Genomic DNA, 15,777 nt, shown 5'->3' with positions numbered 1-15,777 from the left:
TATCTTTGTGTTTGGGACAATAAAGCTTGAACAGAGAGTGTAGAGCAAATATGGATGAGTATTTGTCTCCCTGACACCTGAAAAATGATTCATGGCATTAGTCTGATTAAAACTGGACTTTATAAGTGCAGGTAAACAGCCAATATTGAAGCTTTAAAACTTGTGAATGTTGTTGAAGCTGTTATAGAGAAGCAGAAATACACTCCGGACAGGCCAGTAGTCTATCTCAGCGTACACACATACATGCGCTATCTATAGGAAGGTTATACCCTTTTTAAAACAGTTTAGGGAATATATGAGAGGCCATGAAACAATGAGCAAAAGTGAAGTTCAGGGCCCTGCAGCCCTCCACAACAACACTGCTCAGACATTTGTACCCAGTTCTGCAGGACAAGCTACTGCTTATAAGTTATATTTTCTTTATTTTGACACTTTAACACAAGATTTACTGTGAAATTCCCTCATTTTCTCTTTATGCGTTGTTCTTGGTGCAAATAGTAGCACAAGTATTTCCTTCAGGATACGTAAAGTTCTATCTTAATCTTAAATATTGCAACGATGAGCAGGGATGCTGCTCTTTTTCCACAACTTTTTTATTTTCCCCAACTGTCCAACTGGCCTTTGGAAGGAAACCAGAGCTTTTACATCATAAGTCTGTGGCACCAGTGTTTCCACAGTGGCACTCTGGTGCCAACACAGCCACTGGTGCTTGGGCGGGGGCCTGATGGTGGCGTAATCATGGCGACGGCGTTAATATTAGAAGGAGCAAAACACTACAAGTTTAATAAACCAAAACCACAGACGTCTTCGGCTACATGACTGGGAGGTTTTTAAACTGACATCCTCAGATCTCCATTGGGTACATCAGATTTTAAAAATCACAAAGATTAATTCTGCTTGATGAAAGTCCAATCTTTGTGCTGTTGGAGTGTGTGTGGGAATGTTGGCGGGGAGTGGGGGCCTCCACCAGTCAGTTGTTTTGATCCGGTGCTCTCGGGACTTTATGGCGTGGTAAAAGTTTTTCATTTACAAGTTCGACTTGCAATTAGTTGAAGACTTGGACACAAATTGAATATTTAACTGAAGCAGAAAATCCCCGACTTCACGCCTGCATCCAGGGAGCGATGTCCTCCGCCCCGTCCATACTCTCACTAAGCTGCGTCCAACAGGAAGCAGACCTACACAACACCTCTAACCCTCAGTGTGAGCAGATTCAAGATGGGACGATCTCAGGGGGAATACACAGACACACACACATGCATGTACACACACACACACACTTGTACTTCTATCTTTGTGGGGACCTTTAGCCATAATGCATACCCACGCTGCTTATGCTAACCCAAAGCCCTCCAACGAACCCTGTAACCCCCAACACACACTCTAACCTAAACCCAATTCTAACCCCAACCGTTAAACTGCGTCTTAACCCTCAGACAGTCCTTTGAAGTTGCAAAAATGTCCTCACTTTGCTAGTAGGATGGGGATTTTGGTCCTCAGTATGTTGCAAGAACACAGTTACACACACACTGTGTCCCTAAGAAATGACCCATTCGTCCAGAAGTTATTCCATTATATCTAGTTCTGTTTTCTCCCTCTCCAAACATTTATTTCTTCCTTTAAGTTACAATAAATGCAACCGCACTATCAGCTAAACAGAACAAACAAAAGAGAATTCATAAACAGAATTTATAAATCCGTTTAGAGAAGATGAAATTTTAAAACTGGAGAAAAACACCTCGGACCAGGCGAGGGCTACGTATATTTACCACTTTATTATTTCATTAAATACTACTCTTTAGTGGAGGACACTTAAGACTTTTGAGTGTCATTAGAATGCAAAGAGTAGAAATTGTTATGAACCCTCAAATGTGTGTGCAGCAAATCATTTGATTGTCTAGTAATGTAGCGTCGGCAGTTAGGTTGTAATTAGCATTGTTCCATATAGAGGAACAGACAAAAACACATTCTTTCTCGCTTTTTATCCAAACTGCAAAGCTTTAGTGCTGCGAACAACAGTTTCAAATGAAGTCATTTCTGTCTTTATTGCCTAAATGGAAGTCTGGCTGCAAGGGTGCTGCAAGTGAGCTGTTTTATTTATAAAGCATAAACTTGAATCTGTGGCTGTGAGTTTTATGCTTGCATTTTTTATGTGCAGGTTTGATGTCTTTGTGCTTTTGATTACAAGTTGTGTTAAAGATTCAGAGTTTGTGTACGCTTATGTTTTAGGAATCGAGGTGTTTGAAAGTGTGTGTTCCCTCCCCAGTGTCGTGTTTTTTTTGCTGCTCTGACTCTGTAGTGCTTTGATTTGAGAGCGGTGATCCAGCTAAGACTCAGAGCAAATACATGGATTAGGCCGCAGTGGTGCAGATAACACTCTGATCAAAGTGGACCCGCTCTTCCAACAGGCACACAGAGGAAATATGCTTAAGGAAGAGTCGCTGCATGCACACACACACACACATTTTACATTTTTATCTCCGGCACCAGACAGACAGGAGGAGATCGCCTGGCTTTGTTTTCCTGTTTTCTAACAACTCTGCTGTCAGAAGCTCAGCAGAAAAATTCACCTTGGTTGGGCTGTTTCCCCATGCTCGGTGGACCCAAAACACAGCGCTTTTCTTTCCTAATGAAACAACTTTACTCCCGGTACTGTCTGGCCATTCTACACTTTAGATTATGTGGTACAGGTGCTTGTTAAAGCTCAACTCTAACGGCTCATTACAACCACACGCGTCATTACGGTAAAGCTCTGTAGAACGCTAAAGAAATGAGATTTATAGACGCTGATGTCAGATAGAAGATCATCTCAATCATTAGTTACGTCTCAATCTTTCAAGTATTTCATTGTCTCAAACTCCTCATGGGAGTGAATGACAACACCTCCCACCAACAACTAATTTTAACTGTTATGGCTTTTTCTTTTAATGAATATCCTCTTTGTGACTTTATTAACATGCCCAAATGGTGGTTTTTAGTATGGAGACAATCCACCAATAACAGCCTACAAAGTGTCTAATTGTAACTGACTTGCTGTTACCATGTGGACACAAATGAATCTTAATGGAATCCTGACTATTAGTGAGAACTTTTGTTGTGGACAGCAGCTATATGAGTAGCACAGACATAGATGAGCTGTTTCAGTGCGTTTGTTTAGCAGGTCGACACACGTTTCACCAAAGAAGACAATTTAGTGGGTTAATTCAGGAAGTAAAAGTATTATCTTTTCAATAACGTGTGTTACGTGTGGATGGATACACTTTGTTAACATTTCTCTTACCTCTGTCTATCCTCTTCCTGGGTCGAGATTTGAGGTGTTCGGCAAAAGGCTTCCCCTGGTACCGATACTCCATTTTATGGTTCCAGCTGGGAGAGACTAAGTGTGGTTGGCAGAGGGGGTGTAATGGTGGAGTTTGTTTGTTTATTTTTTGTTAATTGTGCATTTATGTTTGTAGGTTGGGCTTTCAAAGTGCTTGAAGTCGGGTGGTGTTAATGGTATTTAAAGGGGTTAAGGGTGGTTTAGGGTGAGTAATGCGTGAGCTGGTTGGCCTTTGGCTCGTTTGGTTCACTCCATCCGCCCGAGCGAGTTAACAGGCATCGGATCAGCCATCACATCTTGACATTCAGTGTCTTGACTATGGTGTCGGAACCGATGCGTCTGCTTCATGAATAAAAGCGACGAATCAGAGACTTCTGCCAAAACCGGCAGGAGAAAACCTTCAGCATATTTCTGAGTTTTAAATGTGACGGCTTCCTAAAATGTTATTGTGTTATTTGAGTCCTTTATGAGTGAAGACACCGAGACCATTCAGCCAGCTTGAGCAACCTCGAGGATATCCAGCGTAGATGCACAGCCTGTCCGTGTGTTCTGGTCCTGCATCTGCGATACTGACGCAGATCACAGGGAACATCGACTCCCAGTTACTCTGCCAGTGTAAAATACTGGGAATATAATAATGAGCATCGCGTTACCACACAGTCGCATCCAACATGAAGCCCATTGCAATTACACACTCCTGTTGTCATACAGCCATACAGTACCAATCACCATAGTAACTCCTGGAGGAGTCTGCAGTCCAGCAGCAGGGCTAAAGAACTGTCTCTGTCTGCAGCAGCTCATTACTTATCCATGAAGGACTGTTAACCACACTGAAATGGAATCAGACCTATCCACAACAACGGTTTTAATTAGATCTGCATGTGTGTGTGTGTCTGTCGGTGTGTGCGTGGATGTGTGTGTGCGTCTATGTGTACGGCCCATATATCTGCATGTGCAGCTTTCACGCACTCGTCAACAACAGCAACCTTGAAACCCAGTAATCCCCCCGTGAATGGTGATGTTGGGCATCATGTGTTTTATCACCAAAGACTAATTGATTAATGCGTTTCAGTGTTGATGTCATCGAGAAAACAAGCGGCACACACGCGGGCACGCATGCATCTCTGAACTTTGTGTAATTAATGTGTGAACGGGCCGTGTTTTTCTTCTCTTTTTTTTTTTAGATGCACCAGTGCTGATGTGGAAAATAAGAGGGGATTAATGCGTCCCTCTGTTAATTCCACAGCTTGCTTCAGCACAAGAGGCTGACCCGGTGAAGACAGCGAATCCAGTGTAGTTAACAGGGTAATTAATACTTAAGTCTTCTTAACACTGTACCATTTTCTATGGCGCTATGACACTACACCTTGTGCCCGCCAAGGATATCCTGGGATTTGGTGCAAATCTCCTCTTAACCATTCAATTAAAAAAAAAAATCATTCTGTTGTTATTCGGAAGACACAAATCCCGTTGATGGAGTGATGGCCACAGTACGGAGGACAGATTAGACCTTTTTCAACCCAGCTGAAGAAGAATGAGAGGGGGGTAACTATTTCTCATTCGTGCTGGCACATATCACATTTCATAGTCTGATTTCCAGACAGTCTGATCTTTGAGCAACGCAACCTGAGACAAGTCAAGGACTTGCGTGACGGAGGGAAAAAAGGATGCTTAAAGGTCCTTAAAGTCGTCCTGATGGGCAAAAGGGAGGGATGGATGACAAAGAAAATGGGAAGTGAGGAAGAGGCAGAGAGGAGAGGAAAGGTGCAGGGTGAGGGTGTGAGAGAGGGAAGGATGTGATTTCCTGTGCCACAGAGCCCCACAGCAGACATGGGAGGAATAGCAGGTAAGCAGCGGATTAAAGACACACATTAACTTTGTTTTGTCACGTCGTTTCATTCGGCGAGGAAAAAAAGAAACCAAAAAAAAAAATGCCGTTTTGCATCGTTTGCTCTTGTCGGAATATTTCAGCGGACCTCCCGCCCAGATCCCAGATCCCTGGGAGACTCTGCCGGGACCCGTCGGCTCGTGCTGCTGCTCGGCCGAACACACTAAATTATGAATCAGTGCTAAATATTAACAAGCGACTCATCAATGGGAATGAAGCCACTGGGAAGGGAAATACATAATTTCACTATTGTTTTCCAAAAGAAGCTGAGGAGAATGCTGGGTAATGAGCTTTCACTAACCCCTTCAAACCCATCTGATTAAACCCGCCTCTGATGAATGTCTTTCTTAAGGGTTTACATCATTTCCACTTCCTAAAATGTGGCAAAACATAACTGTAATATAACTCGCACACACCGTTCTCAGTATATTTAGGACTGTAGAGTGTGTATTAAAGTGTTCATGAATATTGCAGTGGGTATTGTTCTTCTGTCTAATCCCATAGGTGGGTGGTTAAATATTCATTGCTGAAAAGCATCTGTGTTAATGTGAAATCCAACTGCATATTTAGCTTTTTATTTATTTATTTATTTAAAATATATTTATGACTATTTGGGTCACAAATGTCTGGTGCATTCTAATACGTATAAACGACGCTCTTCCTATATTTATAATTTAAGCGAAGTATACGGCGAGATTCATTTTTCTTCATCCCTGTGTTTATCTTTGGGTGAATGGAGGGATTATCATTCCTAATCAGTCAAGTAATGCGAAAGCGGAATACCGAACCAGTTTTATTTATTGCACAGGCTCCAAAGGGGGTGATGTTTCAAGGATAGCTCGGGTCTAAGAGGCAGTGAAGGACGCCATCTAAGGTCCCCTTTAAAGCAATATGTGGATATATATCTGTGGTTATTATAGAATAATGATTTGGGCTGTAATCAAGCCTGGGAGAAATACAGCATTACTGCGAACAGAGTATTCCAGATGCCTCCTCTCTCAAGTGTTTCCCAAGACACGCACAAGTTAGATGAGACACGTACAGTAATCTCCTCTCCTGGATCTACTCCAAGGTCTGTTTCCAGTCTGATGTGCCTAAAAAGCCTCCAGAGGGAGGCACTCGGGGAGCGTCCTAATCGTTCTTCTTTGGAGGACTGAGACACCTTGTGGAGGGGAGTCACTTTGTTTTGCTTATATTGACACTCTCATTCTTCCGGTCACAACCAGGTGGAGGCCGGAATGTAAATCGATTTAAAGACTGAAACCTTGGCAAAAACAGCGCCCCTGTTGTTGTTGGGAATGTGGACGCTGTGTTCCGGAATTAAAGGAGTCAGTCAAGCTTTTTCAGAAACTTCCCACTTTTACTTTGAAAAGTGAAAACCTCTAACCTGCGAGGGGATGTTATGACGAGATAATGTTTCACCGGTCAGTAGGTCTTCCGTTTCCTTTAGTGGACCACGGTTTGTGGGAAAATATTGTATAATATGCATTAGATGGGAACGTTTTTGTGTTAAAGTGGAAGAATGCCAAAGAAGTTTTACAAGAATTTACGAGAAAGAAAAATAAAACTGGCTTGGAGAAGATGTGTCCATCCTCTCGGTGTTGTTTTTCAGGCATATTTGGAGGGATCCTGCTGGCGCAGACCAAGAACGGCAGCCGTACCGCAACATTTGTGCCCGGTCCTTTGGTCTCGGGGGACCTGCACTCACAGAAGTCGAAGCGCCTTCATTTTGCAATGAGAGCGCGGATTTCTGATGCGCAGTGATGTGGAACTTGTGAGGAGCCTCCTCACTGTCTGCTGCCCAACTCGCTTCAGATCTTCTGTAACTCTCATGCTACCGTGCAGACTGCAGACCAGTGTTTGGTGGTTATCCCACTGTGTCCATCAGACATCCAAGCAGATGGTCAGTGACACGGACATCCGGCATTCTGCTGACTCCAAATGCTTCGGTTTGCTTCATCGGTCTTTCGCATCTGCCTTCAGCCTCTTCTCTTGGAACTTTATCTCTTCAAGGGGAAGAAAAAAAACCTTTAAAATGCTCCGTTGTTGTGTGACAACCAGCTAACCAGCAACAAGGAAGCACAACTCTGAATATATTTGACTCTTTCTCATTTGAGAGCAAAGACACTTTAGCAGAAAGACAAACATTATTTAAACCGTCCACGATCGGCTTCGGTAAAGATTAAGGTTCCAGGTTTAATCCTGTTTACTCTTGTTAAAAGCCATGGTCAAAACAAGTTGCTCTTATTTTAATAACTGTGTACGGTGGCGTAGAATGGCTGCAAACAGCTGCTAGGACAGGGCCCATCTGCACTACAAGGACATGTTAGCATTAGCCGCTAAAGAGGAAACGAATAATGCTGTAACTTTTCTATCTAAGCAGCAGTCAGAACAGGTTCATCAGAGTGTGTGTGCAGGTGGGTGTGTGTGCAGGTGGGTTGCTGGGGGGTCGTGGGTTGCTGTGAAGCCTTTTAATTAGTTGTTGAATTGCACATTTTTTAATGTTATGATTTTGTTCAGAGGAAAAACTTGCAAATTCGGGTGACACCATCTGAATCTGCAGCGTAACGAGCCCAGAACGGGCGGCGCGGTGAAGGAATCGGACTTGGCGCCTGTTTTCCCGCCTCTCCTTTCCGCCTTTAAATACGATACATCCAGGAAAACCGTGCGAGACAAGTGTGACCACTCTCGATTGTGCGCTCTCCTCCAAATGTGATGACTACACACAACGATGCAGCACAATGGTAAGTGGCATAGCTGGGTCCGAATAATCAGCCGAATGAATGCATTTTTCAGAAGCCATTATTCGGATGTGCCGACGCGCGCACAACAAACGCACCCCACAACAAACGCAGGCATCTGGAGGAGGAGGAGGGGGGGTCCTTTCACTGAGCTGGCATGATAAGAGCGTCTGTATTTCTACTCCCTTTATCACTTCCCTTCCCAGACAATGGATTGAATTTCAAAAGCCAATAAACAAGGGAGATGTCCATTCTGCATGGCAGTTATCACAAGGCAACGTCCCACTCTCATTTGCACCCCCCCTCCCCCCCGCACCACCTCTCTATACCCCCACCCCAGCCTCCTTCTTCTCCTTCCCCTTTTCTGAAATAAGTCGGGAAAGAAATGAAAATTAAAATTGGGGAGGAAGAGTTGAGAGAAGAAAAGGAGCCGAGGAGATGAGACGCCTCCGTTCCTGGCTCTCCTTTCATTGGTGCGATAAAGGGGAAGCATCAAGGCCAGGAGTGGATGTTGGGATTTTTTATTTTTTTAATTTTTTTTTTGTTAACTGAATGAGGTTTTTGAGGGTGATAGTGAGGAGCTGCTCCCCCGAGAGATGTTTGGAGGAACGGGGAGTGGTGAGCCAACATAATAAATATTCTTATCTGTTATTGTCATTGTAATGGGACGGGGCAGAGGGAGGGAGGATGCGACAGCGGATAGCTCCGCCGGTGCCAAGGGACCTGACTGTGTTGACATGCGGAGGAGAGGAAATCAAAGGAGAGACGGAAAGTGAGGGAGCGAGGAGAGACTAAGAAAGATTTTAAAGCCGGAGGGAGTTTGCGTGTAATTATTGACGGCTTGTCCTGGTGGGAAAGCGGATATAAACAAGAAAGGGGGGACAATGAGGCCTTTCTCCTGCAGTCTATTGCTCTACTGTATCACTCCCAGCCAGGTGCTGTGAATGGGAAGGAGGAAGCGCGGCTAAGTTTGCAGGCATATCAGAGCAGAACAATTCTATCTGCTTCCTCCTATCACCGCTCTGACAGAGCAGACATCTGCTGGACACCGGAGAACGCTCTCCTACGTATTTGTAATGGAACATTTGAGATCATTGCTGCAGTCAAAGAAAGGAAATAAGCTCAACTTCGGTGAATCACTACATTAATTCATCATATTTCAACGGCCCTGACAAGAGCATCCAATGTCATGTGGTTATTAATGGTTACTCCACTTGATGACTACATTACTCCAATATTAGAAATGGACACTTAAGTTATCCATAATATACATTATTACAGTGGCCATTTAGCAGTGAGTGAGGGTGTTCCCGGAGTCACATTTATTTATTAGTTTTAAAACCTTCTCCCGCCGTCAAGTATGTGGATTTTTCAACAAAGTGAATGAAACAGTCCGCCGGAACCGAGAAAGTCACACTTTGGGAAACCGCCTTTGCCCTGCGGCGTCGGAGATCTCCTAAAATTCCTTCACAACAGAAGATGAGACATTTGCCTCTCCTCCCGCAGCTAAAGCCAACTGTGAAAGTAGTTTCCTCGCGCTGCTGTCAGATATCCTGCACATTTCATGTGTTTGATTAGACGCCTGCGTTTTTCAGCGGGTGACGTGCGTAGTCTGGGAACCAGGAGAACTCGCCTCGCAGCTCTGACGGAGGAGAGAAGCAGCGGGCTTGAGGTTCCCCTCTCGTCTCCACTTCCTTATCTCGGGTCTCGTGGGTAGCAGAGACATCGTCTTCCTGACCATGTCCACGGGCTCTTCCGGGAGAGTATTGAGACGTTCCTGAGGCAGATGACACCGACGATGTACTCCACACTGGAGCTGGAACATCCAGAGCAGATAAACGCTGTTGTCGATTTCAGGTTGGAGTTTTAACAGTTAGAGCCCAGCAGACAACTTCTGCTTCCTGTATTTAGTCTCTCCATCGTGTAATTAAAGTGCCTTACATCAAATAAACACTTTTATGTAATATTTCCAACAGTGTCGGCTTTAGTTTGTAGATGCTTTGGAGACTTTCTAGACATTTGACAAGAGGTTCGAAGTAAAGCATAGTCACCCTATTTCTACAGGATACCTCCTTGACAGCCAACATCTGGTCAAATATTAGCATGTAGCATCTCATTTGCATCCTGGATGGTGCCAAAATCGTATTTTGGTACAGATCGAATCTTTCCTGTTCCACCAGGCCTCGGGTTTTTACTAATTATTAACTTGGTGCTCACCTTTTAGCTCTGGGGGTGCTGAGGGGGGTTAAATAGGTAGCTGCTGTTTCACGTGCCTCCATAAACGCTGCTCAGTTTCTCTTCCCTGAGGGAGACCCTGCTGATGGGCCCCTAATGGAGCTTCATTTTGCACGCACCGCCTCCCTTTCATACATTGTCATTGAATTTATTGATTTATCCTCCGTACATACGACATTTCAGCCTCCCCTCCTGTTAAATGGTCTGCAGTGGACAGTTAATCTGAGTTATCAATGCGGAATCCCCCCTATAGGATCAACAGATTTTGCTCTCCAATGCCCAGCGGACAGTTCCAGTGTCCAGCGTTGTATTTCCAGCTAAATGGACTTGCTGTGATGTATCGGCCGAGCTCGGGGAGTCATACATACGTTCTCTTAACAAGTTCTTGATATATGTGATGCGTATTCCGTTAAAAGTGCGCCCTATGTCTCCGCTTTATAGACAAGAGATCACACAGATCCTTTAATAGATGAAATAAGGTATATTCTGCAGGTCTCTTATGGTCTGCTTTCTTTCACTGTTAGTGGTGGAATAATCGCACCGAGAAACTCAGTGTGTGTGAGAGTCTGTTATAAGGTCAGAGAGAGACGCTAAACTTTGTCTTTGCATGCAGACATGTTACTCAAACCCAAGAATATTATTGATTTTGTGGTAAGACTCCACAGAAACAACAGCTTGCATGGAAACACAAGCAAACACGGACATACAGTGTTTCCTCTTTTATTGTGAACTCCTTGTATATTAGGTAAGCTGGCTGCCAGGCTGCATGCTCAGTCTGATCAATTATTTAAGCTACCTTGAGCTCTCTGGGTTATTTGGGATTTATTGGGTCCAGCCGGGGAAAGTTTGGCGCAATGAAAGACGTGAAAGATGGAGAGAGAGAGAGAGAGAGAGAGAGACAAATACCACTTGTCAGCCATGTGCCACTTAATGCAAATATGCAATGTGAGAAGTGTAACATCCGATTCTTCAGCGTGCAGATGAGATGAAGTTTGGAGAGTTTCCACAACAGAGCAGATGACACGATAGCAAACTGTGCCTGAGATATGTCGCCATGGACAGAACAAGATATTGGAAAAAGTCAGCGTGTGTGTGTGTGTGTGTGTGTGTGCGCGCGCGTGCTCGGGGCCCGTGCAAGTGCACACACAGTACAGTATTTAGTATTTGTGTGTGCATGTTCTCTCCTCCACGGTGGCAGCCTGCAGCTGTAATAAATGGGGCCTGGGGATAGCAGAGAGGATGGGATGTGGCAGATCATAAATAATCATTTATCCCACCGTTTCCCCTGCTTCGCGGTCTGACAGACCGCTGGGTACAGGCGGGGAGCAGCCAGAGGCGCACGCCAAGACACAGCTGCAGCAGCGACAACACGCATGCAGCCGCGGCGCTCTGGGGCAGCGCTTCTTTATAGCAGGTCTATCTTGCAGATCCGCCGGGGTAATAAGGAAAAGAGAGGCTGCTGCTGTATAAATGCAGGCTGGATTCTCTGAAAGGAGGAACAAAGCAAATATGTGCTGGGAAAAGATGGAGAAGCAAAAGGTGCCGTTACGTGTGTTATTCATCTTAAAATCAATAACCATCTTACCCGTTAACTTTTAATGTGCATTTCCAATTGGAGCCTGAAATTAAACAGTGCTAGACGAAATCAACAGCACCTAATGGCAGAGCCCTGGGGGGGCATTTGCTCATAAACACAGGTTTGTGTTCCAGCACTATTGGCTTCAGAGTGGCAAAAATTCATTCGGAACACAGGGGTGATAAACTAAGGATCTACGGTGCACTTAAAGGCCGTTGTCAAAAAGCTGGGTGCTATTAGACAAGGAACATGAAGCGTTCACAATCAGTGTAACCTGCTGAAGCGCACTGGCTTGTGTACGGAGCAGCATGATGCTGATGAAAGGAGACGCTGTATTCTCAGTCCCCGGCGCCCCCGACTTTATGTTGCATTTACATTTGATCCAGACAGACACGGAGTAAAACAGAATTCCTATGAAAAGTACATAATTCAGCCTTGTTTGAAACAGGGAGGCTTCTTGGAAATGCACTTTTAAGCCGTGGGGAAGATTTGATCTCCTTCGCCTTTTTTTTCCTACTTTCCGTCTGTCTCGATTCACCCGCCAGTCCGTCTGGCTGCACGCAGGCACACGTGCGCGGGCTCGCACTAACACAATCTACCCCGACGGCGTGTCCCGCTCAAAGAGAAACATTAATCAGAGCGCCAACACCTCAGCCTTCTCCAGCCAGGCAAAGTAAATCTGGAAGAAGTTGGACGGAGAGAAAAGAGGAAATAGCTCTGATTGAATTTATGGCCTCCGCTTTCATGTCGCCACATGCCTGACTAAGTGTCAAAGTGGCATTTATGATGTATGAAATTAAATTATGGAGGAGCAGCGCCACACACAAAGCACAACACACCTGCGATGCCTCCTCCGCTCAGCAGCGGCGCTGAAAGGGCCCCTTCATTTCTCTCAATGTCATAAATCCATTTATCTCTTTGGCCCCATTTCCTCAATGTCTACAAAACATGAAAGCAAATCAAATCTTTATTAGACCTGTAATCAAACAGAAGGCGGTCTTTTGATCGGGATGCACTCGCGCGCCTCTTCCGAGCCACGAGCAAAATAGAGGTTTTGTAATGTCAGGCGTGTTCCTCCTGAGGGATCGTTCAAGAGGCCCCGACGTTCTGTTGCAGACCGGCTGAACGTGTGCTGGACGCTGCGTACGTTTAACGGAGGGAGAAACCCTGATTGTAATTTATAATTCATGTTGCTCAAGTGTTTCGGGTAGGAGGGACAAACTCTGTGAGACAAATCACATTACAGCTATGGAATATTAAATCATCCATCTTTACTGTCCACGTCTCAGCCTCTCTTAACCTCGGAGGAAATGCGCTGCCACAGATACGCCCACTGGCAAGCTAACGCCGGCTAATGCAGACGGAGAGGGCGGACATCCTCGTTCTTTTAATTTAATGTACGTGTTTTAGACCGCTCACATTATGGAACGCAAAGTTGTGTGTGTGATTGCTGTGGAAATAGGTTCGTATCGTGGATAATTATCAACTGACCAGAAGAAACAATAGCAACAACCTTAAAGTTCCCACTCCGGGGGTTGAACCCAGGAATCCCAGCCTAGACCATATGGGAACAGGTTCCCAGATCATTTGTACTTCTTCCATTTGTTGATATTGTTCTTTGCCATGATTTTAAAATGTGAGATTTGGTAGCCTTTTGTCCTGAAGTAGGAGCCCAAATTGTTCTTATTCCTGCAATGATGCCCTTTAAGAAAACACTGGAGCATGTCAACGAGCCATCCCACAGAGATATCACACCCGCACTGACCTCGAGGATTCAAAGTCAGATCATATGAAATAAGTGAAAATGGCCATTTTTCTGCAGAACATAATTCTGCCTCCACAGTTTGCAGCAGACTTCTTCAGTTCACAGAAGATTTGATGTTCTCCATTCAGATTAGGGGAGGAACAAAGTTCACCTCCTTATTCACTAAGCTGCTGCCGCTGCTGCAAGCTTCTTAAGAACCTCTTAATTCCTTGTGGGCATCAGGTGTTTTCAACACAGAGCATGAAACTATAAAAGCTGGATATAAGTAGTGTTTTATAGCAAGATGGGAAAAAAATAAGTGCCAAAACTCGCTGATTATTGGTTTACTTGATGGCTCATCTGGCGTTTGAGAGCGTTGTCACCTGTCCCATCTGTGCACCCGCAACATACTTTTATCTCTGATCTGCTCCCGCCGTTAGAAGTCTTCCTTAATCCGGCCCTGCTCACAACCTGCCTCTGTCTTCTTCTTCTTGCCGAGCATCTGTCCACGTGTCCGTCTGCCAGCCTTAGCCCCCCTCTCCCCCTACCCCTGCTCCCCGTCATGAGGAGATAAATGGTGCTCTGTCACTCGCCAGGCTCTTCAGAGGGCCGGCGCTGCGTATAGGAAAGTGCCAGTCATTAACGGGGGGGGAGGGGGGACCAAGGCAGGATGAAAAATGAGTTCATTTACGGGCAAGTCCTGTGAGCCACGTAACATCAGCAGCGGCAGCATCCCCCCATTCACCTTCCCCCACACCCCCCTTCACTTTCTGTAGGTGCCCGGTGGGGGTTCGTGTGTGTGTGTGTGTGTGTGTGTGTGTGTGTGTGTGTGTGTGTGTGTGTGTGTGTGTGTGAGGAGGAAGTGAGGGAGGCGCTGAAGTTACTCAGCACATTTTCAGCCCTGTGAAAACAGGTGGCCACCGCCTGTGAGACGACGCGGCACAAGATTAAGGAGAGAAACTGGGATGAGGAAGAATCAAAGTTCAGAGGAAGAATTAGCAGGTGGACGATTAGTCGGAGGCTCATTATTCAGTCTGGAAGGGCCGGAGGAATGTTTAGCCGGAGATTATTCCCCCCCCGGCCGCAGCAGAACATCTTTATCGCATTGTTTGTAGATCTTTAGTTGTATTTAGAATTGGGAGGGTGAAAGATTGATGCTTTTTTCTCTCGAAACGTGGTGTCAGTCAGATCAGCCTTGCAGGATCGTCTCCTGATGTCTGTATGTCTGCGACTGCTAACAGCTGCTGACATTCCTGAGAGCAGGTTAAAAAGGGATCATCACCATAAACGCTGAGCGTGTTTACATGCGCAGGGGCGTCCTGGAGTTTTCACTCAGTTGGTGGCTGCATGAACAAAAACCACACGTATTTGTGCTCATGGTGTTAGTGGAGATTCTGAAATCTGTGCCAAATAAAGCTTGTTGGATTTTTTTAAAAATTCACGTTGCCTTGTGTAAATTTTGTGCACTTGATTTTCTGGATCTTTCTGGGTGATTGTTGAGCGCTCTAATCAATGTGGGGCTTCGATGATCCAGGGCAGCAGGAGGATCTGTGGATAAATATCTTCATTAAATTCTTCAATTTGTCTGGAGATCAACAGGAACCCAATAAAGACCAAAAACCAAATAAAATTAAAGCAGAGAAAGAAGTCTCAGGCTTCCTGGTGGGCGGAGCAGGTTTTATACCAATTGCAAAGTCATAACAGCAATATTAAGAGCGCCGATTACACAAGACATTGAGCAGAAATGTAACCAAACTGAGTGGAAAATCGAAGATATCCCAAAAATCTGAACTACTATGAATAATTCACCTGCTAAAATGATCTATTCTGCCTAAATATACACGGTAACAAAAGAGAAAGCGCTTCCATTTTAGAACCACAGGCTATCTGTCAGAAAGGGCTCCGTGTCAGATACGTGTTACCACCAGCGTCGCCTGTGCCGATCAGCAACCCCCCCCCTTACATATCATTAAATAAAATATTAATATGCATGAGTTGCTGATGAGCAGCTCCACTCCTTGATGACTTTTAGGCGCCGACCTTTTGCTCCCCCTCAGACGCGCAGACACGGGCAGGTGTTTTTCCAAAATAGGAGCGTTATTAAAGATTCAAGCGCGCGGTGGAGGAAAAACACACCCCACTGTTCAACACAAATCTAATTGCACTGCCTGTTTCCTCCGCTATCGTATTACCTGTTGGTGGGATGACGGATCGCTGAGTCTAAACAATGCTATTACGATAGGATGCATGATCCCGGGTTCGGCTCTGCGAGTA

The 15,777-nt window shown here is 45.1% G+C and overlaps 1 long non-coding RNA gene across 1 annotated transcript; it reads left to right on the top strand.

Annotated features, from left to right (window-relative positions):
* The first annotated feature begins 7,782 nt into the window (after nucleotides 1-7,782).
* Nucleotides 7,783-9,921, top strand: LOC130524333 (uncharacterized). The gene is made up of 2 exons (XR_008950105.1): nucleotides 7,783-7,951; nucleotides 9,544-9,921. It is a non-coding gene; the product is annotated as an uncharacterized LOC130524333 (long non-coding RNA).
* The last annotated feature ends 5,856 nt before the right edge of the window (nucleotides 9,922-15,777 follow it).

This window comes from Takifugu flavidus, chromosome 4, assembly GCF_003711565.1.
Source record: "Takifugu flavidus isolate HTHZ2018 chromosome 4, ASM371156v2, whole genome shotgun sequence".
In the NCBI taxonomy this organism is placed as follows: Eukaryota; Metazoa; Chordata; class Actinopteri; order Tetraodontiformes; family Tetraodontidae; genus Takifugu; species Takifugu flavidus.
Note: the sequence above shows the minus strand (reverse complement) of the source record. Positions and strands in the feature narration are given on the sequence as shown.